At 49.9% G+C, this 27,572-nt stretch overlaps 1 pseudogene; it reads right to left on the bottom strand.

The window, feature by feature from the left end:
• Positions 1–8,647: 8,647 nt before the first annotated feature.
• LOC118535284 (small nucleolar RNA SNORA72) lies at positions 8,648–8,753 on the bottom strand (annotated as a pseudogene).
• Positions 8,754–27,572: the final 18,819 nt, after the last annotated feature.

Here is a 27,572-nt window from a genome sequence, read left to right on the forward strand (position 1 = left end):
GGTGTCTGGAGGACCCTTGAGTAGGAAAGAGCTTCACTGGGGAAGCAGAGAGGAAGGTGACAGAAGGAAAGAACAGGAACAACATATACAGGGAGAGCACGTCAACTTTTTTCTAGTTTTAATAGCTTTTTTTTTTTTAAGTTACAAATAATTAGCAAGGCCCTTTTGCAGCCCATTTTACAGATGAGAATACTGAACCCCAGAGAAGGTAAGTAGCATATCTAAGGTTATCCAGCTGGTAGGTGGTTGACTCAATGACCAAAAAAGCCACTAGCGATCCAGGCCCTGCCTTAAGTGTTGGAAATACTGGCCACCCCATCCTACTTCCTCCCACTCCCCAGCACCTACCCACCCTCCAGGCAGGAAAGAAGGTTCTGGAACCCAAAGAGTGGCCAGAGTGAGGTCAGACCTCCATGGCCAGAAAACTTTCCTGCCACAGGAAAGGAGGGCAGCTCACTTAGCAGGAATGCCCTCCCCTTGGCCAGGCCCTGGTCCAGCCCAGAGCAGCTGAAGTCAGGGCACAGGAATCTTCTCAGGCCAATGCCAGGGCACTGGAGTGGGCTGCCTTCCTGACCGCTGTTTCTGGGGAGGCGCCAAGGAAAAAACCCAGACCCAGGGCTCCTCATCAGACTCCAGGCCGGCTTTGTTCTCTGTGGCCTTGGAATGCCAGAGGTTCCTGCTGTTGATACAAACCACAGAACAGGGCATGGCCTCCCCTAACCCTTGGCAGTGCCCAGGGTGCTGATGAAAAGACCAAGAGACCCTGCTGGTTGGGGAGCAGGGTCGGGGGAGAGATTGATGGATAGAGAAGATTCAGAAGATCTCATATGCCTTTAGCCCCCAGCCTTCACTGCCTGGCCCCTGGAAGGCTCCCCGAATTCTGAACAGAGCAATCCTGGGTGCTTTGCCACACTTTGGGTCTCGGCTGGACTCAAGACCTCTTGCATTCTGTTGTACAGCCCCTGACTTCCCTGCTTTTGGAGGGGAAGCCCTGAGGGTTTACAGCTTTGGACCCTGATTTTTGTATCTCTCTTCTAGTGCTCCAGCAATATGTCCATCCTTGCTGTTCTATGGCCCCCATAGGAGGGTAGACACACTATCGCCTTGAGGGAACGCGAAGCATAGGGTTTCTTTCTAATAACAAGCACCACTACTATTATTTACAAGGTATCATTAAATGCTAGGGGCTATTGGGTGCCTTATACACACCCAGTGAAGCTGGGTTTTGAGGCAGCCGGGGCATAGAGGTTGCTCTGGGTCACCCCATTGCTGAGCAGCAGAGCCAGGATCTGAACTGAGGCTCATTTGAAACCTGAGCCAGCATTCTCTCCACTACCCCATGGGGTGTTTCAAGGGCGTGGGCAGCCATGTAGCTTCAAGAAGGCTGTTGGAACAAACTAGAAAACAAACTAGAAAATGAGTCTCATTTGTCAGTTTCAGGGACCACCCGTGGCCGATTGGGAAGAAGCTTGACCACTAGTAATGAGACCAAGGCTTCCTTGGCCCTCAGAGAGGCAGGTAAATGAAAGAATAAAAAAAAAAAAAAAAAAGGAAAAGAAAAGGTTGGGGTCCACAATGCATTCTACCTCTCCCTCACGGAATTCCCACGCATTTGGCAAAGCAAAGACACCAAACTCATTTGTGGCAAGAATGAGTGAATCATCCACCCATACATTTTTCTTTTTCATTTTTTTCAGCTTTCTTGAGGTATAATTCACAAATAAAATTGTAGGATATTTCAGGTGTACATCATGGTGAATGTGTGTATACACTTTGCAAGGGTCCCCACTATCTAGTTAATGAACCCATCCATCACCCCTCATGTTTCTCTCTCTCTCTCTCTCTCTCTCTTTTTTTTTTCGGTGAGAACCTTTAACGTTCTATTCCCTTAGCAAATGTTAACAGTGTGTTCTCTAAGCAAGTGTTAACAATGACAGTCTCAATGTTTTACGTTAGATCCTCAGACCTTAAACCTATGCAATTTTCTAAACTTTATTTAATTTTTTTTCGTTTTTAAGCATATCATCTTTATATAAGGTAGCATTTCCTTTTATTTGTCCTAAGCGCTTCTACTTTGAACCTTATAGAGCATGTGCCGTGGTCTTGCTGATTTCTGTTTATTTCGTCCCCATTCCCTGTCAGTTACAGACTTTGATCCTGTCTGCTCTGAGACTTTAGTTTTCCAAGTAGAATTACTTCCCTCAGGCTCAGTCCAGCAGAGAGAGCCCAGAGTCCTGGGGAAGGATCTTTTCCCACTTGGATCCTGATAACGCCCTCCACAATGCAGAGAAAGTGTAGGAGTCATGATGGCAGGTCTGGGAGTCTGGCAGCCAAAGCTAGAAACCTGGCACATTCCTGTAAGGGCTGTGTGATTGGTGCCAATCACCCAATCAAACTTCTCTGAGCCCGAGTTTCCAAGTCTGAGAAGTGAGACAACTAACGGTACTTCTCTTTTATTATATTGTGGTGATTAGGTCAGACAAAGTGCTTGGAACTCAGCGGGTACTCAGAAAATGCTAGCCACAGTAAGGACGATGGGGACCATTGTCTCCAAGTATGGTGTCACTGCCACCATACTCAACACCAGAAGACACTGGAGGTCCCAAAGGTGGTCATGGAGTGAGGGGACTGGGGAGAAGGAGGACTGAACATTCTGGGTCCTAGGACAACTTGTCCCCCGGCATATGTGAGCTGTTTCCTTTCCCCCATCATCTGCAGATGTGCACTCACCCAGCATCCTGGCCCCTATTCTCTGAGTGCCCTCTGAGTGCCACATTCATGGATCAGAACCCGCTCCATTGCCTGAAGGGCCTGCCAAGTTCTTCAGCCCGAGAACTCCCCTCCCAGAGAGTGTTCCTGGGGCTCTAGAGGGTGGCGTCCACAATAGAAGACACCCGTTTCTGGGAGGTGTCCAGAGCTCTAACTCTCCAGACTCAGCTTCGAGGTGGGTGATGTCTGACCTAACTGCCACTTTCTAATTCATTGAAAAGCCAGAGTCTTCGCGAGTTTTCTTTCTGTATTTATTTATTTATAGCTTATATGCATAATATATCATAAATAATTCAAACAGTAATGACAGATGGCTCCCACCCTCCAGTCCTTAGCCAGAGGTAACCCTGTTATCTATTTGATGTTTGTCCTTCCAGAACTTTGCTATTCGTACCTTATGTCTGTTACGGTAGAAATTATGACCTTTGTTTTAGGAGCATGTGTTTCAGCATACATAATAGCACACTGTATGTAAATCTTGCTCTGCAAGTTGTTTTTATTCGCTTAGCCATGTCTTGAACATTTCTACATGTCAGGACATAGCTCTACCTTCTTCTTTTGAACTTCTCAATCACAGTCCAAAATATGGATTTAATGCAGTCTAAATAACTGTCCCCCTTTCCATGTATTTTTACCTTCCACCTTTTTTCTTATCAAAATTGGTCTGCAACAAACTCGTTGTGCAGTGTGTGAATATTTTCCTGGAGAAATGGGAGATGAGAAATCAATCATGGGAGCACAGGGTGGGCACCTTTAAAATAGGCAGGACTAATTGGCTTCCCAGTAGTCTAGTCTGGCTTCTCTCTTCATTGCTCTTGAATATTCCTTCAAAGATGGAAGGTAAGCAGGTAAGGAAGAGTAAGAAGGGAGGTACCTGTGAGGTTTCCTAATCCAGGGTCATTGTCATCCTCTAGGCAGTGACCAAGGTGTACAAAAGTCAGGGTGGGCGTCCTGACTGGGGAATGCTCTTCATCCTGAGAACATTCCTGACTGCACAGAACTAATCGGGGAATGAAGAGAGGGTACACTGCAACCCCCTGGGATCCCAAGGCCACCTTCACAGATCAGACTGGGTGACTGAATTCATTGTTATGGTCTTTCTTTCAGGATTTAAGAGAGAGCTGGCCCCTCATGCTTGAGACTCAGTCGCTCCATTCCAGAGCCTGAGGAGTTGTGAGCTCAAAATCAGAGAGACCTGGGTTTATGACACAGCCCTGCCCTGAGCTTTGTGATCTTGGGAAAGTCACTCACTCTGATTCTCAGGTCCCTCATACTTAGTAAAAAAAATGCATATCATATTCACATCCTATCAGCAAGGTTCTGTGAAAGTGGTTTGCAAATTGTTAAGAAATGGAGAAATGTGAAGGATGATGAATTTGAAGCAATTATGATGATGAATATAATGCCAGGGTTGCCTCACCGGAGAGCCTCTCTCTCTCCCTCCTTCTCTCTCTCCTTCCCTCCCTTTCCCTGAATTTAGTTGCACAGATGTTATCGAGCATCTACTAAGAGCTGGGCACTCTGCTAGGACCTGGGAACACAGTTCCCAGGTTGGAAGAGGCTGTGTTCCCATGATTCCCTGAGGGGTGATGGGAATATTGGGGCTGGAGAGAAGCAATGTTGTCATACTCGGCTCTTGACTCTCGATTTCATCCTTGGTCTGGTGGTGACAGGTTGCAGCCCTGCGAAGACCCGATTGAATATAAGTGCTAGTCCTGTCTTTTCTTCCTACATCCTCTGAAGGGCTCAGAGCTTGGGTCCCCAAAAAGTTGTAACCACTGCAGGCAGATCTGGCTCTTCTCACCTCAAAACCTTCCAATGGCCAAGAGGAAGTTTCTGTCTGATGACAGATCAGACAAGAGAGGATGGAGATGTTGGTCCAGGACCCAGACTGTCATAGACCGGCTGACGGAGGGGATAGGGAGGAGGCATGTGCCTCAAATTGCCCCAGGGTTTTGGATTTCAAACCCCATCCCAACCTGGATACCAATAGCCCCCCTGCGGCTGAACCATAGACAGATGCTCAACGGATTGAAGGAGGGGGTAGAAAGGTATACAAGGTGTGTCTGCCTCTGCATAGGACAGTAAAAAAAGAGCACAGGCTGACAGTCAGGAAGTTAGGGTGCCAGGCTTGGGACGGAGGCGGCAGGACCTTGGGGAGGTCACTCAGCGTCTCGGGCCTTCGTGTCCCCTTCTCCATAAAGAAGAAGAATGCGGGAGCTGGAATGTGTACTGGCTCCCAAGTAATAGTGGAGAGGAGTATTTCCTAGAGTTGTGCCGCCAGCGAAAACCACTCACTGTGCCTACACCCAAGTGTTCTTGTTTTGAATACAAAGTGCTTAAGGATATCTTCCCTTTTAATCTCATTGGGTTGGCTCTTGGGAGCCATTGTGTGAGCAAGCACTTTGAAAATCCCTAGGTTGTAGGGGCGCCTGGGTGGCTCCATTGTTAAGCATCTGCCTTCGGCTCAGGTCATGATCCCAGGGTCCTGGGATCGAGCCCCGCATCTGGCTCCCTGCTCCACGGGAAGCCTGCTTCTCCCTCTCCCACTCCCCCTGCTTGTGTTCCCTCTCTCGCTGTGTCTCTCTCTGTCAAATAAATAAATAAAATCTTAAAAAAAAAAAAAGAAAATCCCTAGGTTGTAATAATACTGTAGCCTGAAACACTATAGTGAATAAATGCTGTCATATCCACAATTTCATTTAATACGCTTGTCAGTTCATACGTCTATTACTATGCATTATTATGTATATCTACTATACAATAATGTAGAATACTACATATAATATATATCAAATAGATAATATGTATCACTATATATAATAATACTGTATGTATATATATACTATTATATATAATATATATACATATATACACATATATATACATATATGTATATATGCATGTGTGTGTGTGTGTGTGTGTGTGTGTGTGTATACATATATAGATGCTGGCATGAGATTCTAATATGTTCCAATGCATATTCGGTGGCCCCCTCAGTCACTCAGAGAAAATGACACAATTCCCAAGTCCTCCTCCATCAGCACATGCCACCCCGTCACTTCCTTCTTACATTTCCTTTCCTCTCCCCCTCTTTGATTCTGCTCCAGACACACTGGCTTCTTGGCCTTCCTCAGATATGCCAGGCTTGCTCTCACTCACTTAGCCCATGCTTGCCTCACCTCCAAGTCTTGGCCCAAACACCTTCTCACTGAATCCTTCTCCAGTCCTCCTTGTTGCAGCCTTCTCCCTGACTCTTTATTCCTGTTCCTCTGCTTTATTTCTCTCTGCCACTGGCATATTATATTTATCACTTATTTATTTGTTTGTCACCTGCTCCCCCCCCCACACCACCACCAGTAACAGATAAGTGGCATGAGCATGGCAGGGAATGCTCATCGGTTTTACTCACTTTTGTGTCCTCTGGGCCTAGAATAGTGCCTGGTACACAGGAGGGGCTCAGTAAACATTTGTGTTTGCATGAGTGTATGATGAAATGAGTGTTAGCAACAAGGATAACAATGATTTTATTGTGACCAAGTGGTGCTGGGCACTGGACACACAGCGGCTACAAGACAAACACTGGGCCAAAGTCTCAGCTGTGCATGCCCCTCATTGGTTCTTGGCAACTGGTGGTAGAAGCAGAAACTCAGTAGCCCTTAATTCTTTACCTGGGAAGTCTGTCGCCCGTTCCTTCTTTGTTCCAGGCATCTGAGGATCCTCTGAGTAGCATCTAGGTGGAAGTTGGGCTCAGGCCCCGGCCAGGGTCAATGAGAGGTGTACAGGGAGTGGCCTCCCCTAGATCCCAAGGGCAGGGGGGGACAGCCAGACCAATCTCCTCCTCTTTGGCATTCAGCCCTGCCACCAAGGGCTCCAAATCTCTGGGCAAAGGTCACACCACCTGCTGCCCAGGGGACATGTGACCAGAGCACTGCTGAGTTGGAACAAGCCACACAATCAGGTCATTGTGCTAAACATGCAGGTCCCCTTGCCAAGACACACCCCATTCCATCACTGCCAGGCCTTTCTGGGGCCCTGATTTACAGGGGCCCCAAACTGGGGAAGGTGTTGTCTCAAAGGTCTTAGGGGAGGAGGGGTGTCTTCTGGGAGACCCATTTACTCTGGTCTGCTCCAAGAGCCAGGAAGAAGTAGATCAGCGAGAAGCAAACAGTAAGCCCATCCTGGCTTTAGGCCCCACAAGGAGTGACAGCCGCTGGCAACGTCATTACTGTTTGATTCTTGGTGACACTTTGGCTTTCACCATTGTCCTCCAACCTTTGCTTTGGGTGGTGAAGACTGCTGATCACTAACTTTGATATTTTAGAAATCCAAAGGTTTTCCTCCTATCATGACTGGGTCCAGGGATTCCCATGAAGCCCACTCTCGGAAGGAGATCTTCCTTCACAGAACCAGCAGGCCACTAGACAAGGATTTGGGGCTACTGAACTCTGGGTGAACCTGCCAGACTAAAAAACATGGTGGGTGGGGCGTTCTGGAGAGCCAGACCAAGCTGTCAGGGAGTACATCCCAGCTTCTCTGCTTTTAAGCTGAATGGCCTTGGGCAAGATACCTAACCTCTCTGAGACTTAGTTTCCTCATCTATAAAATGGAGATGATAATGCTTGCCATATATGATTGTAGATGATCTTAAACAAAATGAGGTCTGTAAAATATTGGCCTGCACCACAAGAATGTGTTTGTTGTTACTGTCGCTGGAGGAATGAGGAGTCAGACAGGGCTTTGCACCCTCTGCGCACTCAGGCAAAGCTTACTGGTAGGTTTCACTCCACAGGCCATTCAGTGACTGTAAGAGAGTCCCACCAAGCTTGGGTTGTTTATTTTTTTTTCCTTATAGGTGACCCTAAGGGAGATGGCACGATGCGGTAGCTTCCAGCTGGGTGGACACAGCAACCTTGATTTTAACAGTCTGGAGAATAAGGAATTTGCTTGTTACACTGCAAGATTCTTGAGCGCCCGGCATGTAGAGAGTAAAACAGAGGTGAATCTGCACTTGATCTTAGCCAAAAGCCTGAGAAGTGATAAGAGGTGAATTGGAGTCAGGGAGCTTGAGGTCCCAGGTACTCCTTATGGGTTCAGAGGTCCCAGTTCTGCATTGCTCTAGTCCTCAGCATACCTTTCCATGATGAAAGAGGGAAAGACAATAAACAGCACTCACCCTTTGCCATGTTACTTGCGGAAAAGATATTGTTTTACAGGCTGGGGTCCAGGCACCTGAGGGACCCTTGCCCATAACCCTGGTTCTTGAGCCCCAGTAGGTGATTTTTGTGTTCCAAGTTTTATCTCTCCAGAGTCATTCTCCAGAGGAACATCCTCCCTTCCCCACCCGTACCCACTGACATATGAAGGAAGGTCTGGGCAAGGGAGGAGGAGCATTACAATTATTAGAAGTTAATTTTTTTGGCATATGTGTGTCCATTCTCCCACATCATTTGTTGAATAGACTCTCTTTTGCCCCATTGAACTGCTTTTGAACTTTTGTCAAAAATCCGCTGGACATATTTGTATGACTCCATTTCTGATCTCCTAAGACCCATTAATCTATGTATCTCTCCATCTGCCAATACTATACTATCTTCATTACTGTAACTTTATAGTAATTCTTAAAACTGAGTAATGTGAATCCTACAACTTTTTTCTTTATGCAAAATTATTTTGACTATTCAAGTTTTCTTTGCCTTCCCATAAAAATTCTTTTACTTTTACTTTTACGATTCATTTAATGGCAAGTGGTAATCACCAAACTGGTAATGGTTATCCTCAAGTTATTACACTAGTTGTGTTGTCATTTCTTAGGGTTGATCAGATAACATAGGGTCAGACATTCCCTACAGAAGATGAATCATATGAATCAGAATCAGTTCATCACCAGCATTTATAAAACCAGACGTAGAAAAAGAACTAGGTCTGGGGACTCGTGCATGGGCTTAATATAGCGAATGTTTAGCCTGGGAGGAGCATTACAATTATTGAGCACCTACTTCTTCGTAAGCACCAACTAGGTGGTAGACGCTGTCCAAGGTGCTGCCTGTGTGCCATGTCCGCCATTCTGGGCGCTCTTACTCCTTTCTAAAGAAAAGGGCCCTGAGACCTTGAATTTTGGAGCTGGGTAGTCTTGGAGGCTCTGCTTTACCACTTACTGGAGGGCCTAACCAAGTGACTTAGCCTCTTGCGGCCTCAGTCGCCTCCCCTGTGAGATGGGGATAATTAGAACACCTACATTTTGAGGGTTGTTGAAGATTAAATAAGTAAAGCACATGACACAGGGTTTGCTAAGCGCTTTGAAGTTCTTAGGGATCATGCTGATAATAAAATAGCGTGGGCTTTGAAAGGCTCGCCCAGATGTTATCCTTGGCCTCAGTGCTACCTGGAATTCCCGGCTACGCAGCAGAGAGGTCCTGACGCTGGCAGTTCTGGGAGTCCAACTCTATTTCTCACTTGCCTAGTCCTTTGGGGCCATTTATTTCCTCCAGACAATTTTGATTCTGGGGTCTGAGAGTTAGGTCCCAGGGCGCTGGGCCAGCGGCCCAATGTCAGAGCTATTCCAAAGGACAGAAAGGCCCCTCTTCTCCTCCAGGCGCCCTCGTCTGCGCGGGGAGGAGGGTGGGGGCCCGGAGAAGGGGCCGCGACGAGGGCGAGTCCCGCATGGGCCGACTCCCTCCCCGCCCGGCCGCGGCAGACTTGCTCTAGTTCCCTCCTCCCACCGGCTGGGTCTCCAGGTGCCTTCCTTTAATTAAAAGTCTTTAGCCTTCCGCGACACTGGCCCTCATTTGCATGGGAGCCCTCCCTTTATGCAGCCTCGGTATCAGAGCGAGCCAGGAGGTTAACGGAGCGTCCTCGCGCCGCGTCCCGGGACAGCCGGCTGGGCTGAGCCGAGCGCCCCGTCCCCGCCGCGGCCCCCGGGGACTCCGCGCGCCGCGGGGCGGGGAGCTGCCGGGTTTCCAGCCGCTCTGCCGCCCGGCCTGGCTCGCCTGGCTAGAAGCGGGCGGGAGCAGAGACGCCCGAGGCTTCCCAGAGCCGGCCGGAGCGTGGGCCAGCCTCCCGCCTCTGCGCATTTACAGCCCGCGCCCTCTGCGGCCCTTGCAGCTTGGGCGGGTTCCTCCGCGTCTCTGCAGCCTCCGGAGCGGGTCTGTACGCCTAGGAATCAGCGAGGAAGGCGGGTGTTTTCCAATCACTTGTGTGTGCCAGACACTGGACTGAGTTCCTGGGGTGTTGCTGGGCAAGTCACGATTCCCGCCCCAAGGAACCAAGAGCTGATCAGGGGGAAATTGTATTGGCGATTACGCAAAGAACTGTGGTGTCCAGGCAGAAGGTGGTTAAAAACTGCAGGAAGGCTTCACCTCAAGGGGCCCTGGAGTTCAGAGGAAAGGAGGAAGTGAACTGCCAGTTAATGCCAGTGTCTTACCTACTGGGGGGAGGGGGAGGAGGAGGAAGAGAAAGAGGGGGAGGAGGAGGAGAAGAAGAGGAGGAGGAGGAGGTTCTGATGCTTAGAAAAATCAGGCAAATTCACCAAGGTGATATAGATGGTTTAAGCCCAGGCCAGCCCTCCTCCTAGGCCCATCTTTTCCCACTCTGAAGGAAAGGAAGCATCCACCCTGGAGTGACCAAATTCCTTCCCTTCCAGGTGCTCATGCTGGAGTGCAGAAGATAAACACAGTCCTGGGAGACTCTAGGTCAAGGTCTTCGCTTCTGAGCCCGTAGTGGGCTCTACCTCATGGTTCTGGTTTCCTCAGCAGACCTGGAATTTTCTGTAGAACTTCCCCCAGTCTGTTCAGTGCCCCATCCACTGGAGTCCCTCCATCACCAGCAGCCCCAGTGTCTCAAGGTCAGGGAGACAAGAGCAGTCAACCCTTTTTACATAGCAGGCCCAATTCTTAGAGATAAGGAAGAGGAGTTGCAGCGAGCGCCGCCCTGTCTTTGCTTCCATTTTTACTCCTTCTCCTTTTCTCAGATTGATTCCAAAGACCTCCCTTCTCCCAAATTCTGTGAACTAGTTTAACTCCTCCTTTCTACAAGTCCCCTTTCCCCTTTTCATTTCCTTGGACTCGACAGACACCATGGGGTCCTGGAGTTACTGTGACTTTCTCCAGGCGAGTGCCTGATGCAGACTAGACAACCAATAATGAATGGATACGTGGGCTCAGACTCCAACTCAGGCTTCCATGGTAAAGACAGAGGAGGCAAGAGACATGGACCAGCATGGGGAAGGGTTAGAGCCCCTCGTTCACTGGCTTGTTTCCCCACCATCCCATCGTCGTCTGGAGTGTAGACAGCAGGCTATTGTGCCATCAGCCCATCCTACAATACTCCGGAAGAAGGTAGGCGGCATTCCCACTCACTTTACTACGTGAAGCCTCTGGAACTGGGAGTCTGAAGGGACTCCTTTGCCTCCTGGAGCCAGCCCAGCCCAGCAGACAGTCAGCTGACAGTTCTCCAGGTCCAGGAGAGGGCGGGGTGAGCTCAGGACTTATTTTAGAGGTGAGTTTTCAAGGCATTTTCAGGAAGGCATTCCCCTTCCCTGCTAGTTGGTGGAGCACATGGTACAGAAGTCTTCCATTAGCATTTCTTGGCCATGCACCCCAGAGAGGGGTGAGCTCTCCCTTCGCCCTTGCCATGGGTGCTCGGGCGGATTGGGGGAGGTGAGGAGGCTGCCATGAGCAATGGCATTAAAGAACACCTCCAGAGCACTTTTCAAAAGCATTACCTCATATCATCCTGGCGAGCAATGGCTGACGTTCTTGTTGATCTGCTTCATGGATGAGCAAAATAAGACTCTGACAGGCTAAATCATATATCCAGGGTTGCCTAACTCCTGAGTATTGGCCAGGATATGGCCAGAGACTAGAGTGGTTAGGAAAGGCCATCTAGAAAGCAAGTGGGGCCTGGAAAGGACCCTCACCTTTCCAGGCTTGCCCAGGAAAGTGGAATCTTCTTGAACAGGACACTTGAAAGAACACCTTCCTTGAAATGGCCTCCAGTAGGTCTCTCCTCTAATTTGGACACTGCGACTGTCAAGATGTATTAAAACACAAACATTTTTGTTGAGAAGAGTGTGAAGTATGAATCCTAAGGCCCAGCAGACACTAGCGAGCCCTGGGCCATTCGATTAGCTTGCTGTCACCCAGAAAGCAGAGAGCATGACCCTCAGGGGATGCCCCCACGACTTGAAAGAGTTGTGGGAGGATTGGAGATGAGGAGGGGAGGAAGACAAGGGTCTGAGCAGTGAGCCCTGTGAGCAGAAGTGTTAAGGGAGGGGTGCTGAGGGCTGGAAAAAAGGCCTGAGACTGCCTTGCACAAATTTTGGTACATGTGGGTTCTCAAGAAATATTGGAAGTAGTAAGTATTAAATGACTGTGCCCAGAAGAAATCCTTGAGGGAGAAGATATGGGAGCAGGAGAGGAGCCCGGCAGGCAGATCTTGTGCAGGTGGATTCTATTTTCAGATTGGATCCTTGTGAGAGAGGGCGTGGGGTGGGGTGCGTGCGGGAAACCCTCCTTTTCTTGGCCGCAGAAAAAGAGAGACATTTCCTAAAAGGTTTAAGAAAGTTTAATTGATTTTAATGCTGAATATGCAATTAGGCTTGGCCTGGGGGTGGGTTCTGTGGGACTGGGTGAGGGTGCTGGCTTGGTAGAATGGGGACAGTTCTTCACTGATGAGGTGAAAGGAAAGGTCTGGGTAGGTTTAGAGGCTCAAGGAAAGTTCATCCTGTAGGAGGGAGGCTTATCTCCACCTAGTGCAGACAAAATAGCATCAGCAGTGCCAACGGTCTTCCTGGATGATATATTCATTAAACTCTTTAGTTGCAAGTAAAGGCAAATAATTTGGATCAATTAGAGAGAATATTTTCACTGCTAAAGCAAGTAGAATTTCTTCTCCTTCCCCCTCTTCCCTCCCAACTCCTCTCTCCCTCTCTCTCCCTCCTCCTCTCCTCCCTCTCCTTCCCCCCTCCTTCCTCCGCTTTTATCTGCCCTCCTCCTCCTCCCTTCTTCTCCTCCCCTCCCCCCTCCCTCCTTCTTCTTTCTAAATTGACTTCTTTGGGCTTTAAACCTGCCTCTAGCCCTAACATGGGGATTTGGTTAATTAACACATGAATTCATTCTTGGCATTTTAAATGCAACTGTGATCAAATCTCCAGAGGTGATCCTCCCAGCAGCTAGTATGGAGACATCTGGAATGCTCCTGAGTCCAGTAGATGCTTTATTCTGTTTGGGCTAGAATATTCCGGCTGAGAAAGGGGTTATCCTGGGCCACAGGTCACATGGCCTTTTCTGGAGACAAGCCAGGAAAAATGGTGGAGGCAGTGGGCAGTGGTTGAGGTTGGTGAGACTCACTTTTCTAAATTCTTTTTTTTTTTTAAGATTTTATTTATTTATTTGAGAGAGAGAATGAGATAGAGAGAGAGCATGAGAGGGGGGAGGGTCAGAAGGAGAAGCAGACTCCCTGCTGAGCAGGGAGCCCGACGCATGACTCAATCCCAGGACTCCAGGATCATGACCTGAGCCGAAGGCAGTCGCTTAACCAACTGAGCCACCCAGGCGCCCGAGACTCACTTTTCAGAGTCAAAGAGAAAGAGAGCGAAGGCTCATCAGACGTAGAGTCTTGGTCCCTGCATTCCATATCTGTGTGTGCACATACAGGGGTGTTCTTTCCATCCCCCACCTTGGAAGTCTTCAAAGGATTAGAGCTCAGGACCAGCACTGGTCAAAGTTCACAAGTTTTGTTTGTTTCATTCCTAGCTCCTATTTCTTTTGGGGAGTGGGATGGGGATACAGAACAGGTTGTGGGAGGGAGAGGGGCAGCAAACATGATGAGTCCCTGAGGGCTAAGGCAAAGGAAAAAACAAGTCCTCAAGAAGCTGGTCTGGGTCTGTGAAGGTCTGAGCACTTCAAATGTCGTTCTGGGATTCCCAGCTAGTGTCCTTGGTGGTTTCTTTCCATTGGCTAGCCTGCCTGTAAATCAGGTAGGTGCCACCAGGTGGAGAAGTGTCTGGATTACAGCCTCATGAGTGTGGGTAACTGAGAAGATAAAAGGGTTTAATCATCATTCTTAAAACTGTTCCTACACACACACACACACACACACACACACACCCCAAAATACTAATTATTGAGAAAGGACTCCTCCACCAGCAAGTATTGTAAATTTATGAAAGTTACTTAGTTATCACTAATCCTCTCCAGGACTTTGTTACTTTTTCTTGCAAAATGATTTCTAAGTCCCCTCTGAAATTCTAGGAGTCCACAATATAACATTTACAACAAGGCTTATTCTACTTACCTTTGATTTTTCCTAGCTTTTTAAGACTGTGGGATCTCACTCCCATTCCCCATCTCTTTCTTTCTTTTTTTTTCCTAAGTTTTATTTATTTATTTGAGAGAGAGAGAGATAGCAGAGGGAGGGGCAGAGGGAGAGGGAGAGAATCTCAAGCAGACTCCCTGCTGAGCTTGGAGCCTGATGTGGGACTCCATCCCAGGGCCCTGAGTTCACGACCTGAGCTGAAACCAAACTGACTGAACTACCCAGGCACCCCTTCATCTCTTTCTTTCTTTTTTTTTTTTTTTTTAAGATTTTATTTATTCATTTGACACAGAGAGAGAGCACACAGACCGGAGGAGTGGGAAAGGGAGAAGCAGTCTCCCCACCAAGCAGGGATCCCGATGCGGCGCTTGATCCCAGGACCCTAAAATCATGACCCAAGCTGAAGGCAAACGCTCAACCAGACTGAGCCACCCAGGTGCCCCCCTTCATCTCTTTCTTTCTTATGGTTTCCTTCAGCTGTGTCTCTTTTAACATCAATAACCATTCCACATCAATTTCCTCAACTTCTTTCTGCTCTATTTAAAAGATGTCTCTATCTCTCCACTTATCCATTCTCCCCTTTTCTCTGGTGTATTAGACAAAAACTGTGTGCTTTCTTGGATTACTTCAACTGCCTCCTTTCTCTCTCTTGTTTGGAGCACATTCCATCCTCTCACTTCAAGACTTGATCACGCTGTGAGATTTGGCGTGTTGGTGGACAAAGATTGAATGAGACAATCCAGATGTTCAGGGGCATTTGCTCGCTGTTGGGTAAGTCTTGATTGGTGGGAAACGAGACACTGGAGGAGGATGGTCCCATAAATTCTCCATCTCCTTTCAGTGGATACTTCTCTGAAGGTATGGTTTTCTTCTTGCAACTCTTGCAACCAGCATGCTAAGTGAACGTGTCTCGTGAGTGAGCTGTTGTGTGTCTTACCAGCTTGTTGTCAAGTTTCCACCAGCACAGTCATGCATTTCAGCACAGTGCTTCACACCTTCTCCTGCCTTGCTTCCATCTCTTCTGAACCCTCACTGTCCGGGCCTTGCACCTTTTCTCCAGGTAAAGTGTTAGCACTTCAATCCCTGCCTTAGGCTCTGCTTTCGATAGGATCAAGGTTGAGATAGTTGGCCTCAGAAGACAGTGTCCCCTTCCTTCTTAGGACAATTCTCTCACTTGGGTTCTCATTTCAAATCTCTTGGCGGCCTCCTCTGTGCTTCAATAATGGTTCTTCAATTCTTTTTGAGATATAATCAACATATACATTTTGAGTTTTCTTTTTTTTAAAGATTTTATTTATTTATTTGACAGAGAGAGACACAGCGAGAGAGGGAACACAAGCAGGGGGAGTGGGAGAGGGAGAAGCAGGCTTCCCGCGGAGCAGGGAGCCTGATGCGGGGATTGATCCCAGGACCCCGGGATCATGACCTAAGCCAAAGGCAGACGCTTAACGACTGAGCCACCCAGGTGCCCCCACATTTTGAGTTTTCTACTTCTTCCTCTTTATGGATTTCTTTCTCTTAGTCTCCAAACATATTCAAGTATTTCCATGAAAGATAAACATTCCCTTTACTAAAAGTGCTTAATTGCATCTCTTCATGAACAGATTTCTTATAAAGTTGTACTTACTGCCTTTATTAGTTTTCTAGGCCTGCTGTAACAATGTAGCACAAATTGGATGGCTTAAGGCAATAGAAAGGTACTTTCTAATGGTCCTGGAAGCTAGAACCCTGAAATCAAAGTGTCAGCAGCCTGGAGAGGATCCTGCTTTGCCTCTTTCAGGTTCCAGTAGCTCCAGGCGATCCTTGGCTTGTGGCAACGTCACCCCAGTGTCTGCCTTTATCTGCACGGGCCTGGGGCCCTCTGTGTTTCTGTGTCTTCACAGGGCATTCTCCCCTCCCTTGTAAGGACATCAATCGTATCGGATTAAAGGCCCGTCCTAATGACCTCAACCTAATTACATCTGCAAATACCCTATTTCCAAATAAGGGCACATTCCCCCGTGCCAAGGATTAGGATTTCTAATATCTCGGGGGGGGGGGGACGCATTTGAACCCATAACACTGCCTAAAGGTTCTTACTGCCAACACATTCCTTGGCTCCTTGTAATTAGGTTCCTTTCCGTACCTTGCTACTTGTAAACGTTCCCGTAGAGGTCACCAGTGCCAAATTCAATGGCTTTTCTCAGTCCCTATCCTTGTGGCGGCCCTGTAGTATTTGTCATGGTTACCTTTTCCCTCCTTCCTGAAGCCCTCTGCTAACCTGACTTCTGGGTCCTTGTGCACATCTGGGGCTCCTTCTGTCTTCCATATTGTTCCACATATGCCTTCTTCTCTGGCTCTTCCTTCTCGCCCCATCTCCGTTTCAAGATGTGTTTTCGTGTTGGGGCCTTGGTCATATTCTCGTCTTTCAACACACTCTCTCCTCTGGCCTACTCCCAACCTTCATGCTTCAGTGCTCTCTTCTAAGTAGATAACAAATATATCTCTCTGGTCCAACTGCCTCCTGAGCTTAGGGCGAGCATCGCCACTTGGAAATCATGGAAGGGCTTCAAAGGTAATATATCCCAAGCACAACAGATTGTCTTTACACACACACACACACACACACACACACACCCTGATCAAAGAAACAACTTGTTTCTCTTCTTGGCTTCCCTATTGCTAGTAACACCACCACACCCTCCCATTCTTTGTTTTAGGGTATCCATGTCCATCTTTGTGAAATTGTTCTGAGACTTCCAGAAATACCGTGGCATTTCCAATGTGGACAGGCTCCCGTAAGAGTGGGTGGGACCAGTCCAGTGAGATGTGCCTTATTGCCATTATTGTGAACCCAGCTTTAGACACAGACCGTGGAGGCCTGGGGAAGTCTGGTCTGTACCTGATTCTATAGGTTAAGACTCCCATGGCAACAATAGCAAAAGTAAATGTATCAGCCATCTTGGGAATACAGATAACTCTGGGCCTGGTTTCAGACCCAATGAGGCCCAGGGCCACCCTCTCACTCATATGTTGTTGGTTTTGGAACGTATGACTTCCACATTAATTCTACGTTTTTTCAGAGCCTCTGGTGGAGAGTCTCACACATAGCTAACTTCCCATAAATGTGGTTGAATGATGGAATTTGCCTGGGTGCTTATCTCAGCCGTAAAACCCAATACACTTGCACTCAAGGATCTGTAAATAAGCAGTTGATGCTGCTTCTCTGCAACTCAGCTCCCCAGAACCTTCCTTCCCAGCATAGCCAGATAGCATAATAATGACCATGTTTAAGATTCAGGGCTGGAGTAGACTGTAGAGATGAACCCGCTCCAATTCCTTCATTCTGTGGATACTCTGAGGCACTGAGGGACTTCCCCAAGGCCCCCTGTGTGGTCCCCTTACATGCTGTCTGCATGATTTACTTTCTCCATAAGACAGGCCAAGGGGTCTTCTACCAGCTCACCTGCTTGCAGTCTGTTGGTGGGGGTGCAGTCCCCTGGCACATTTTCACCCTGCGACATCCACCCGCAGCACTATGGAAATGTTGCCTGGCAGGAAAGCATCTTGGGATAACTTAGGGATATTGTCCTGAGGTGGATCCTTGAGGTCTAGAGGGCTCAGCAGAGGGAGGAGGGAAGAGAAGGAGTGTTCAGAGGTTGTCATATATTGGGGAACATCAAGGGTGCCTCTTGGGTTCATATGTAGCCCGGATGTATGTTCTATTCTCAATCTGTTGGGACCTTATAGCCTCTTTCAATGAAGGAAGCCTTGCTGGGTAGCCGAAGACTGGTATCAGTCACATATTAACACCTCTTTAGAGGGAGCCTGTTACTGTGCCTTGTCTTTTTTATTTTTAATATTTTATTTATTTATCTGACAGAGATAGAGAGCACAAGCAGGGGGAGCAGCAGGCAGAGAGAGAGGGTGAGCAGGGAGCCCGATGTGGGGCCCAATCCCAGGACCCCAGGATCATGACCTGAGCTGAAGGCAGATGCTTAAGTGACTGAGCCACCCACAGGCACCTGCCTTGCCTTAATGTAGTAGTTTATACACAGCAAGCTGCAGGTTTTATTTTATCTTACATTTAATTTAACTCATTTTATTCGTAAGTGTGTGTGTGTTGGGGGGTGGGGTGACGACGTGGTGGGAGCCCAGACGTGTCCCGAGATCCAGGCTAGGTCCAGGCTGCTGACAGCTCCAGGAGATGCTGCGTGGTCTGGGCAGGCCTTTGGAATCTGGGCTCTTTGTTTACAGAGCCCATGAGGGGGTTCCGGGCCACAGGTGGGGTCCGGGCAAGCGGGAAGCAGGCCACAGGCACTGCAGAAGGCTGGGGACCCCCATCTCCCTGACATTCAGGTCTCCCATGTTACATGAAGTCTTCTCGGCCTCGGTGTCCTGTTCTCTGGTACTTGATACCACTGCATACGGGCTCATTGGGCAATTGTCACATAGGCTCTGGGGTCAGACAACAGGAGGAAATGGAGGTTTAGTGAGGAGTCACCCGCACAAAGTCCCAGTAGGACCGTGGTTACAGCAGAGCCAGGACAAGCACTAGGCTCCCCAAGCCCGCATCTGCCCCGTGGCTGCTTGTCGTTCCCCTTAGCCTGCTGCCCGTCTCCTCATCCCAGAGAGCAGTGCCCAGCAGCTGCTCAGGCTCTCCACTTCCTCTAGCTCTGTGCCGGAGGTAACATAAGCAGTGAGTCTGCTCCACGCCAGGCACCTGCTGGGTACTAACTCGTCTGATCCTCTCGTAGCCGTACGAGGTAGGCACTAGTTTCTTAATGATGCAGTTAAGGAGCCTTAATTCAGTGAGGTTGGAGAGTGTCCTCAAGTCACCCAGATACTTGCTGGCTCCCGGAGGACCGGAGGAGGGCCGTCCCGAGCACAGTGTCCCCCCTGCCCCCTGCCCCCGCCCCCTGCCGCCCTCCGCAGCTCACCTCCGGCTGAGCTCTCCATGCCAGGCCCTCCACCCCGACCAGCTCACCTGGGCAGGCGGCGGAGACTGCACGGCTGGCGAGTGATACATGGCAAGCGTCGCCTCCTGCCTGACAGGCAGAAGATAAACAGCTCCCCGTTAAATCTCACTTAATGCTGATATTTATAAATTTATTCAGCTTGTGTTTACTGAATCGAGAGAATGCCTAATAACATAACGTGCTTCATCTCACATGTTCCTACTAATGAGAATGCAAGTATTGCTTAATTTTTTTTTTTAACATTTCATTTGCTTTCCACTCCCCCCGCCTCCTCTTGTTGTTGTTGGTTCAGATTTTAAGCTGTTGCCAAACTCTGGAAAGTTCGGGCTTCTTGGATGTGAGTGAGGAGAGGGGCAGAGTGGGCCTGGGTCTGTAGTTGGAGCGAACCCTGTCCCCACCTGCAGTTGGCCCCACAACATCGGTGTCCAGGGAGTCAGGGGGCCAAAAACAGGGAGCCACGGGGGGCGAATGAGCCTGCTGCAGTTCCAGGAGCTGCGTGCTTTGGGTCAGAGTTGAGCTTCAGGACAGGCAAGTTAGGGCAGGGAGCAGGGGGATAGTGTCCTTCGCTTTAGAGAGACAAGGAGGATGGCCAGAATGACCAGAGGAAGATAGTCAACATCTGTGGGGCTGTAGTGCCGCTGTGTGTGAATGTGTGTGTGTGTGTGTAAGCGTGTGTGCGAGTGTGTATGTGTAAGACATATGTGTGTGAATGTGTGTAAGCATGTGTGAGTATGTGTAAGATGTGTGTGTGTATGTGTGAGCATGTGTGCGAGTGTGTATGTGTGTGTAAGCATTGTGTGTGTACGTGTAAGATGTGTGTGCATGTGTGTAGGCATGTGTGTGAGTGTGTGTACGTGTGAGGTGTGTGTGCATGTGTGTAAGCATGTGTGAGTGTGTATTGTAAGGTGTGTGCATGTGTGTAGGCATGTGTGTGAGTGTGTGTACGTGTGAGGTGCATGTGCATGTGTGTAAGCATGTGTGAGTGTGTACGTGTAAGGTGTGTGTGCGTGTGTGTGCATGTGTGTGAGTGTGTGTGCGTGTAAGGTGTTTATGTGCGAATGTGTGCATGTGTGTGTGTACGTGTAAGATGTGTGTGCATGTGTGTAGGCATGTGTGTGAGTGTGTGTACGTGTAAGGCGCGTGTGCATGTGTGTAAGCGTGTGTGAGTGTGTATGTGTAAGGTGTGTGCATGTGTGTAGGCATGTGTGTGAGTGTGTGTACATGTGAGGTGCGTGTGCATGTGTGTAAGCGTGTGAGTGTGTACGTGTAAGGTGTGTGTGCATGTGTGCATGTGTAAGGTGTGTGTGTGTGTGTGTGTGAATGTGTGTGTATACATATGAGCCTGTGTGAGTAGGAGAGAGGGAGAGAGGGAGACTCCACTTTTACTGCGGTTTGATCTGCTCACTATGGGTTTGTTAAGAGGAAGGCCTTCTCCTGGCTGTTTATGGCACTCAGGTGAGCTGTGCTGGCCGCCAGGGAGGGTGCCCAGAGCAGGGCAGGAGAGGTGACAGAGATCAGCAAAGCTCAGGAGGGTGTTCAGAAATGCATTCTGGCAGAGGGCCCAGGGTAGGGAGAGCTGGGCTGGGCTGGGCTGGGCTGGGCTTCCTTGGGGAGGGGCAGGTGGGAGAAAGGAGTGGGGCGGCAAGCTGCCAGGCCTGGGTGGCCTGGTAGCAGGGAGTCGAGAGGAGGGAGGACACCACAGAAAAGTCTGGAATCAGGGTGGGGTGTGCTGAGAGCTGGGGCTGGGGAGGAGGAAGGCGGAGACATGCTGCCCTGGGTGGGGGTGGGGCAGGCCTGGGAAGGGCGATGGCAGGTGCACAGGGACAAGGAGAGGGAGATGAGCTTCAGGGGAACAGAAACAAGATCTGGGATGAGGAAGTGGGGAAAAGAGATGGGTGCAGGCCTGCCTGGGACCCCCGGCCCCTGCCAATCCCCACTGGCGGCTGCTATCCGTTCTCTCCCAGCCCCGTGTGGAATCCCCATGCCGTCCACACATGTTCCTTGCCCGTGTAGAGTTTTCCTTCTCCTTCTCTCTTCTAAGCCACCATCCCTACCATGGAACTGAAACATCATTTCTAGTTTGAAAAAATGTATCACCTTAAATATAAAAGCTGAGTGGAATAATTTATACTTTCCCGTCCAGACCCCCTACACATCCAAACTTATAGATAACTGTAGACACTTCTCTTATAATTCAGCTAATGGCCCCCTGCCCCATTCCTGTGCATTGGCTGGAGAAGAGGCTGTCAAGAAGGAGACCAGTGCTCTGGCCCTGACCCCTGTGACCTTGGACAAGCCACGGGCCTCTTTGAGCCTCATGACCTGAAGCTCCGGGCCTTCTGGTCCTATCCTGGGTGGCAAATTCTGGTCCGGGCATCACCTTCTGCTGGGCTGGCAGGGCAGGAGGCGGGCCTGGCTTGGCCTGTGGCAGCTCTGGGAGACTATTTTCTGCTTTTTTCTCATTTGAAAGGCAGGACAAGGCTGTCTTCCCCGAGGCCTGGCATCTTAGGGGGTCTCATGCCTTTGGGCATTATCTAGGAAGCTGGGACCACCACGGGAACCCATGGAACCTGGGGTGAAGACAGAAGCCCCAGCTAAATGCCAAAAACCATTTCTCCGAGGGCAGGGGGTAGATAACACACCAAGTTCCAGTTCTGCCATCACCCGGTTTGTGCCCCATCTAGAGTCCTGTCCCTTCTGTGTGTCAGTTTAAAAGTAGGTTGTCATCAGATGACCAAGAAAACCTTTCCAGCTCTATCTATGGCCTAATTCCACAGCTACCTGCCCAGGCAGCCCTAAGCCATGGTGTCCTCGCCTCTACTGCCCAGAGCGGCGGGCTAAGCCGAGCATGCTGGGGAGGGGGCAGCCCGACTTGCCAGGACCAGCACATTCTGCTCCATCTGGTTGGCTTCCCTGAGAGTTGGGGGACAGGCAGGTGGCATGGACATCAGAGGTCTTGGGTGGCAGACACCTATCTTTGGAGTGAGTGGAGAAGCCCCACGCCCAGCCCGTACCACTTCCTTCTGCTGCCAGTCCCCCCAGTCCAGTCCTTTCCACATGCATCCTGTGTGCCTCTCTCTGTGTACGCTCGTACCTCTGAGGCCCCTAAGGATGGTCGGCCATCCCAGGCTCCTCTCGGCTCTGCAGCAACAGCGGGAACTTCCTCCTGAACCCCCACCCCCAATGCCTCCCTCTGGGCCCGGCTCTGTTTGGGGTTCCTTCAGGAGGAGGGGGAGGGGGACAGGGGCTCATCCCTCTCTTTTGTGCTGTCTCTCCCTCCCACTTCCGCTCCCCTCGCTGCTCCGGGTGACCTTTCACCCCTCCCTTGGATGTCCCTCAAAGGCAGCTCCTGTGGTTAATAACTTCGGCTGGCAGCCCCACACAAAGCCAGGGCCGGAAACCATTGTCCCGGGGACAATGGCCGCGCAGCCCAATAATGAGGCGGCCACAGTGTTGTCTGACATCCTACGTTGCCCTGGCAAAGGAGGAGGGGCAGTGGGGTTCGCCATGCCCTCGCCTCCTGGAGTTGAATTATTCCCCTCGCGCATGGTGGTTCCTCTTTCTGAGGAGACACCAGGCACCTGTACTCTCCAATCCGCCGCGTTTTCCTGTGATTGCATGCGGGGGACGTGTCCCCCAGAGACACCCCTCCCTGCCAATACGCACCAACCCTGCTCTGGCTCCCAAGTCCAGAGTCAGAGCACCACGCAGTTTAGCAATGGGTTGGTTCTGGCAAATCGATCCGGGAGGGGAGATCTCAGCCTGCTGCCCGATGCGGAGCATGCGGTGCTCTGAAAAGAGTGTGCGCTCTGGAGCCAGCAGCTGTGGGTTCAAGGTTTTCCTCCTCCCGTCCTAGCTGTGTGACCTTTGGGAAACTGTTTAACCTCTCTGAGTCTCTACTTATTCATTTGTAAGGGCAGGGATGGGATGGGAGCCAAGAGGAGGGCCCTCAAAAGTCAGCTAAGAGGTGAGTATCTGTGACATCCAGCAGTTGCCACCCCCTTGCTACTCTTGGGGGGCAAGAGGCGGGGCTCGGACACACCCCCGTTGTGGGAGTAGCCCTGCCTCAGTTACAATAGGACTTCTTTTTATGCAGGCCCCTGCCTTGTGTCCCTAACCAGATTGTCAGTTACTCAGGGACATAATGTGTCACATGTCACTCCTGTCTCTTCCCCTTCGGCCCTCGGCGCAGTGCTGGGCACTCGGCAGAGTGCTGGGCACTTGGCGGGGGGGGGGGGTCCCCGTGAAGCCACAAGAATTGATTGCTGATACTTGCAGAAGGCTCTCAAGTGCTTCTCAGCTCTGCTGCCCACTGGACTTACCTGGACAGGCTTACAAACTACTCAGGAATTTTGACCTAATTAGAGCGGTCTTTGGCATTGGGTGTGTGTGTGTGTGTGTGTGCGTGTGTGTGTGTGTGTGTGCGTGTGCGTGTGTGTGTGTGCGTGTGTGTGCGTGTGTGTGCATGTGTGCGTGTGTGCGCGTGTGTGTGCGCGTGTGTGTGTGCGTGTGTGTGCGTGTGTGCGCGTGTGTGCGTGTGTGCGCGTGTGTGCGTGCGTGTGTGTGTGTGTGCGTGTGTGTGTGTGCGTGTGTGTGTGCGCGTGTGTGTGTGCGTGTGTGTGTGCGCGTGTGTGTGTGTGCGTGTGTGTGTGTGCGCGTGTGTGTGTGTGCGTGTGTGTGTGTGTGTGCGTGTGTGTGTGTGTGTGTGTGTGCGTGTGTGTGTGTGGCAGGTGGGAGGATGAACATACAGGTACAGAAACACCGATTTGTATCCTCAGAGAACATGTCATCTCACATTTACGACTGAGCACAGTCTTTCTCAAGGGGGAGAAATGGTCTATGTTGTAAGACATTCTGGAATGCAGTATTCTTTACTATGGCTTTACTGTAAGCAAAAACGGTTTAGAGCTAGGGATAGGTTTCTTTTTAAATCAACTTTATTGAGATATAATTTGACTCTACTAACATGCACCCATTGGAAGGGTACAGTTCACGAGTTTGACAAATAGGCCCATCTCTGTAACCACTGCCCCAGTCAAGATACAGAATAATCTGTCATCTCAGAAAGGTTCCTTGCAGACCTGAGATTTTAAAGCCTTCCTGGGTGATTCTGTGGCACAGCAGAGTGTGAGAACTGTGGAGGCCGGTGGAGGCCAGAACTGTGGAGGCCTTCTTACACTTCTACACACACAGCATCACCCGGGGGCCGGCTAAAGGCTGACTCAGTCCCAGGGTTGGGCCTGGGACTCTGCATTGCTAACACGCTCCGCCTACACTTTGAGACTCTGGTTCTAAGTCCCTCGTTTTGCAGATGAGGAGGGGCAGTGGGGCTCAGAAAATGCATGTGAGTGAGCTGCAAACCCTGGTTTTGAAGCTCCTGGCCTAGTGATAATCGTACCTCATGGCCTCCGATCTTTCTCTTTTTTAGCTCAGCCCAAACCCTGAATCCCAGACAAGAGGCCTGAGCGTGATGACATCTCCCTTCTCTTTCCCTCTGGGTGTGGTCTGTCCCTTCCTGTCCACTCCCACCTGCCCTGTACCCACTAGTGTCATTCTCCTGGGAAAGACCTCCTTTGCTGCCTGCTTCTTCGGAATGATCTGCCCATTCCCAGCAACACCTACCTTTCCCAGTCCATCCTCTTCCTTACTGTGCATCAATCCAACTTAATGAGCAAGTGTTTATTACATAATAATGGCACCGGGCCAGGCCTGATCATGCCCTTGAGGAGGAAGATTAAACCAGAAGCTATGATTAAATTAACCAAGAAGGCAATTGAATACCAGAATTATTCAACTCAGAGTTGAGAGGCCTTAGCGAGCCCCTGTATTTCACAGAGAATGTTTGGGGGAAGCCATCACGGCTAATCCCGGTGTGGCGGGGTAGGTAGACTAGACCTGGCAGGCGAGGAGGGATTTGAGAAGGACTCTGCAGTTAGTGTTGCAGAGGCTGTGAGAAATCAAGGCAGGGCATCCTGACAGAGGGCAGGAAGGAGACACTCTGATAGAAACTGGGCCCCAATTCTCAAAGGACTGCGAAGAGATCCTGTGGAGTTGGCTGCCCACACAGCTGGAATAACCTCAGGCTGCGAGGTCAGTCATCACTGCCAGGACATGGGAGGGGACGGTTGGGTTCCCCTCTATCCAGGTCCCTTCTGAGCACAGTGTGGTGGTTTCACCTCCCCCAGCACAAACGAGGTGTGTGCCCGGGGTGGCCTGAGGATTAGGTCCTGTAAGCACCGGGACCTGGAGATGTTTGGTCTGGGGGGCCTGGGGGCCATGCTTCAACATTAGCCAGGCTATAACATTGATGTCATTAGTACTATGGAATTTGGAGAGAGGTAGGATTCAGTTCACCCTTTGGAAGAGCTAGGTTCTAACACGCATCCCCCAAGATAGACTGCGCCACCTGAAGATGAAGGGATTCTCAGTCCCTGAATGTGGATAGCTGAGAATGGATGGGGACAGAGATGTCAGACTTCTAAGCTTCCCTGTCCCCTCCCTGAGAGCCCACCAGGGGAAGCCAATCATCCTGGTGGCCTGGAGTCCATCTTTGTGTCTGAGCGGCAGCCCCCATAGCAATTCCCCTGTGGCTACCTGGCTGAGACATACTTCTTTCTTCCCAGAGGAGAGGCAGCTATTTGCCTCCCAGTACATAACCACACCCAGAATTTAATGTTTACAGGCAAGAACACAGATGGCAGTATTGGTTTAGGAAAAAGGAAGGCAGTGGGGTTCCATCAGGTTGCCTCTGAGGGAACTTTAGCTATCTGAAAAAAATAGACTTGGAATTTAAATAAAAAGTCAGTGCTGCACGTGTAGAGATGAGGGTTAAAATAACGGAGCGAGGCTTGTCTAGGAATATCAGGAGGCTCCAGACTGCTATGGATTGGATGTCTTGTAGGATTCTGGGGAGGATAAAATCTGAGTGGAATTTGGCCGTGACCAGCCCTGGGAGTGGGTTCAATCCTGCCCCGGCCAGCTGTGTGTCCTTGGGCATACCGTGGGTAAGTTTCCCCTTCTGCATGAGGGTGAGATTGTCATCAAAAGATTTATGCTTTCCCCCAGCTTAGATGCACTAGAATTCAGTGGTTTTAAGATTTCATTCAGCTTCCCAGGCCAGCAGTGGAAATCAGGGCCCCGCTGGACGGCCTCAAGCAAATGGTGGGGTCAGTGTCCAGTAGAGCCAGCCAGGGTTACACTGAGAGGGTCCAGAGGGAGAAGGGCAGAGGTGGATGATAAGGATGGTTTGAGGTGGGAAAAAAAAACAGTGGCTGTCCTCAGTCCCTTCAGTCAAGCAGTGCAGAAGCTGGCTTGCCTGCCAACTGTCTGCCAATCAGACTTAGAAGGTCCCCACAGGACCTCACAGGGGTAGCCTGGTCCATGTTGCACAAAGCAGGAACAACTGCTGGTTAATTATGCAGATGAGAGGTGAGGAGCGCAGCTGTCTTTAGAGAGGACTCATAAGAAGCTGGAACTTCTGCAATCAGCTCCTGGCCAAATGTAGGGGACAGGCTTCTCAAGTCTCTGTGGAATGGCTCCCCAGGGTTGGTCCATCCCACACCATGCCTGACCCTTGCTCTCTGCTGGGAGGGAAGTGCTTGCTCCCTTGGCTGGCTCCATTGACCCGGAGGGAAGTGGCAGACAGTGTGAGCTCCAGGGCTTCGGTACTCCGCTCAGACTGTGTGGCTCATCTCTCCAGCTTAGTTAGATCTGTGCTCTGGAAAAACAGCCCAGACCTCAGCATGAATGCAATCTTAGGAGGCCATGGACAGCTGGAGAACCCTTCTGATCAGCAGACGTGAAGGATGCCGGGATGCAGCCTTCAATATGACAAAGCCAGGATGCCAAATACCCCCTTCTCTCTCTGGGATCCCAAGGCAGTCTTCCCCACTGATCCACACTGGCCTCAGAATATGTCTTAACACAGCACTCCCATCAATGGCGTAGCCACATTTGATGAATCCTTGACCTTCTCTAGACTAGAAGCTTCATTGCAACACTAGATAATGCCTTTGGTTGACTTATAGGACCTCTGTCCTCTGGCAACTGCACAGAATCATCTATAAATACCACCTCTGCTAGTGGACAGGGGCTGGGCAGCTAATACAAAATACCCGATGGTCCCATTGTTACAATACCCACAGCAAGGTAAAGCCACAAATCGCTCTTTTGAAATTGATTACAAAAAGTTACTCACTGTCACTCTTCTACTTAATTTCCTAAATGGGAAATTCAAAATCACATAGGCACTCATACAAGTTTCGTTGACAGCCAAGTAAATTGCATGTAGCAGGTACTTATCAAGCACCTTTGAGGGAATGGATGCATGAATGAATGACGAATGAATGAAATTAAAGCTCTTCTAGTTTTTGTTAACATCATCAATATTCTGTATTTTTTCCCGAACACTTTAGCATCCCTTTGAAAACCTTTGTCCAGGGGTAGCCGTCTCTCTATAAGCTGCAGCATGCTGGTGATGAGCTCTTGCCAGAGAAACATTTTCCATCCCCGCAAGTCACCCACCTTTTT

This window comes from Halichoerus grypus, chromosome 10 (assembly GCF_964656455.1).
Source record: "Halichoerus grypus chromosome 10, mHalGry1.hap1.1, whole genome shotgun sequence".
NCBI classification, from domain to species: Eukaryota; Metazoa; Chordata; class Mammalia; order Carnivora; family Phocidae; genus Halichoerus; species Halichoerus grypus.